At 47.5% G+C, this 3,691-nt stretch overlaps 1 pseudogene; it reads left to right on the plus strand.

Annotated features, from left to right (window-relative positions):
- The first annotated feature begins 220 nt into the window (after positions 1-220).
- On the plus strand, positions 221-1,158 carry LOC101603787 (annotated as a pseudogene).
- Positions 1,159-3,691: the final 2,533 nt, after the last annotated feature.

Here is a 3,691-nt window from a genome sequence, read left to right on the forward strand (position 1 = left end):
ATGTTTAATTCCCAGTTTTCATGTTTTAAAGCTCCCTGTAAGTCACATCTTCATCCTCTCTGGACAGTGATTCTGCCTGGCTTCACTGGAGGAAGTTTTCAGTCCATTGTCTGCAACATCCACACACACCCCGCCTTCCTCTCCACACCATCTTTTTTTTTTTTTAGCAGACATCGTTTTTTGTTTATTTTTCTCGTGTCTTCCAGGTTTGACCAAAGCCATGGAGAGTGCAAACAACACCACAGCGGTTGACTTCATCCTTCTGGGGCTTTTCGGTGGCACTTCACACTCTTCCTCGCCACCCTGATGGGCAACGCCCTCATGATCCTTCTCATCGCTGGGGACTCGAGGCTGCACCCGTCCTTGTACCGCCTGCTCAGCCAGCTCTCCCTCATGGACGTCATGCTGGTCTCCACCATCTTCCCCAAAATGGCAACCAACTACCCGATGGACACCAGGTCCATCTCCCCCACCGGCTGTGGTTCTCAGATCTTTCTGTTTCTCACCCTGGCAGGGGGCGAGTGCTTCCTTTTGGCGGCCATGGCCTATGACCGCTACATGGCCATATGTCACCCTCTGCACCACCACATCCTCATGAGCCCCAAGCTGTGCTGGCACCCGGCCGCGGGCTCCTGGTTGCTGGGAGGAGCAGACGGACTCATGCCAGCCACCCCGAGCTTCCCTTTCTGCCACTCCCGCAAAATCAACCACTTCTTCTGAGAGGCACCCTCGCTGTTGCGGCTGGCCTGCGCGGACACCAGGACCTTTGAGTTTTGCATGTACATCTGCTGCATTCTGATGCTCCTCGTCCCTCTGTCTCTCATCTTGGCCTCCTGTGGCCTCATCCTGGCCACTGTGCTCCACATGCAGTCCACCGCTGCCCAAAAGAAGGCCATGGCCACCTGCGCCTCTCACCTGGCGGTGGTGGGACTGTTCTATGGTGCCATCATGCCCATCTACATGAGGCCCAAGTCCCACCGTGCCCTGGACCATGGCAAGGTAGTCTCTGCCTTCTACACCATCTTCACACCTGTACTGAACCCCATCATATACAGTGTGAGGAATAAGGAGGTCAAGGGGACCCTGAGGAAGCGGCTGGAGAAGCATAAGTGGAACCAAGGCCCAGAACAGGGTGCCGAGAGGACTCTGCTCAAGTAGGCACAGAACACATTCTCATTAAGAAAAGTTCGTTTGTTCTTGACCTGTTCTTTGGTATTAATTTATTTGAACCCACATAAGAAAAGAAACAGGGGCTGGAGAGATGGTTCAGTGGTTAAAGGTGCTTACTTTCAAAGCCTGACAGTCTGGGTTCTACTTCCCAGTACATATTTAAAGCTAGTGGCACGTGTGTCTGGAGTTAGTCTGCAGTGGCAAGGAGGCCCTGGTGTGCCCATTCTCTATCTGCCTTGACTCTCTCTCTCTCTCTCACTCTCTCTCTCAAATAAATACATAAACTATTTTCTTTAAAAAGCCAGATAAAGTTACATATATATGTTCTTGTGCTAAGGAGGCAAGATAGGAGGATCTTGGGCTCCCTGGTCGGCCAGAACATGGGGGCTCCAGGCTCAAGGGACCCTAAACGGGACAAATTAGTCAAACCATTAAGAGGATACCTGATTTCCTCTGGCCTCTGCAAGTCCCACATGCATGCACATACACATGCTACACACACAACAAAACATTTTCCTGCTAGCATCCCTTATGCTAGTAGAATTGTTTTGACATAGGGTGTGGGTGGTAAGAGGGAGTGACTAAGGCCAGGCTAGCGCGCAGTGTATTAGGCTTCAACCATGTAACTTGGTTTTGTTATATGATATAAAAACACTCTCCTCAGCCTGTGCCCCTGTGCACTGTCATGCTTCCAAAACAATAAACCAGAGTCAAGCTAGAAAGAATTGTTTCTGTAGCTGAAGACGAGGGTAATCCAGAGTTCAGATTTTTTTTTCAAAACCTGAGTAGATTTTGGAATGTGAAATCACAAAGAGAAGGGAAAAGCTCCAAACCAAGGCTTTTCCCCCTTGATTCTGGAATTAGTTTTCTGGTACAGTCTCAGCAGTAACCCTAATGGGATGCTGGGTGTCTCCTGGATGTCTGATAAAAATGTAAGCCATCTTTCTAAACACTATTACTAAACACAACCAATTTGATGTGTAGACATGGATACATTAAAGGGATTCACTACAAGGAATTGGCTCACTGGACTGTGTGAAAAGTTAATTCCCTAGAGTGGGCTGGGAGGCTAGAACCTCAGGCAGTTGAAGGATTCATCTAGAAGCAAAGTGTCTTACTTCCTTGGAAGCCTCTGCTTGCTTTATCATCACTCAGGGTTTCTCCTTTGCTTAAAGTCAACCGACTATAGATGCTAGTCACAGGTATAGAACACATTCACAAAAACCTAGGCTGCTGTTTGATTAAATGACATAGTACTCTAGTTAAGTAAAGTTCACACATGAAACAAGCCATCGCAAAGACTTAATTATGGTAGATGAAAATGGCACTGTTAGGCTTGCCATTATGAATGCTTGAATAAGAAATAAAAGAGATTTCAGCAGCTGAAGAGATGGCTTAGTCATTGAGGCGCTTGCCTGCAAAGGCTAAAGACTCAAGTTCAATTCCCCAGTACCAACGTAAAGCCAGATGCACAGGGTGATGCAAGCATCCAGAGTTTATTTACAGTGCCTAAAGGCCCGGTCACACCCTTTTCTCTGCCCCACCACCACCATCACCACCCCACCCCCCCCACTCTCTCTCTCAGTATCATAGTGCCCCGGGGCCTCTGTCCACCTTGTAACTGACCTTGGCTCCTGCAGTAAAGTGTATTCTGGCTTCCTCACGGCCTCCCTGCTCTTTAAGTCTGAAACCTGCCCTCCAGCTGCCAGGGTTTAGCATCTGTTAAGACCCCATTAGGGCTGTTTTGTTTGGTTTGTTTTGTTTTATTGTTGTTTTTCAAGGTAGGATCTCACTCTAGCTTAGGCTGACCTGGAATTCACTATGGAGTCTCAGGGTGGCCTTGAACTCACAATGATCCTTCTACCTCTGTGTCCCAAGTGCTGGGATTAAAGGTGAGCGCCACCACGCCCAGCCAGGGCCTTTTCTTGATTAAAGAAAGCTACTGAGAGCAAAGTCATACTCTCTTCATGGGGCAAACCACGGCCCATCAAAGTCCTCATGCTGACACAAAAACAAGACCACTTGACACTGCAAGATACCCAGAGCGGCCATCCCAGGCTTCTCCTTGGGGTGACAGGGGCCTTTGGTGTGATGACATCACACTTCATGCTCACCTGGTACTCAACTTGGCTTCATTCATCCACAGGTGCTGATTCTAACAGTACCGCCCCCCCCCAAGTATCTTCCCTGATGCCTGTCTCCTTATCGGTGCATTCTTCAAGAACCCTGTTTTTTTATTAAAGTAGTTTCTCTATCTCCTATTCAGTGCAAGAGGGATTTTTTTTAATTTTTATTACCATTTTCCATGATTATAAAAAAATATCCCATGTTAATTCTCCCCCACACACTTTCTGCTTTGAAATTCCATTCTCCATCATATTACCTCCCCATCACAATCATTGTACTTACATATATACAATATCAACCTATTAAGTACCCTCCTCCCTTCCTTTCTCTTCCCTTTATGTCTCTTTTTAACTTACTGGCCTCTGCTACTAAGTATTTTCATTCTCACGCAGAA

This window comes from Jaculus jaculus, chromosome 6 (assembly GCF_020740685.1).
Source record: "Jaculus jaculus isolate mJacJac1 chromosome 6, mJacJac1.mat.Y.cur, whole genome shotgun sequence".
NCBI lineage: Eukaryota > Metazoa > Chordata > Mammalia > Rodentia > Dipodidae > Jaculus > Jaculus jaculus.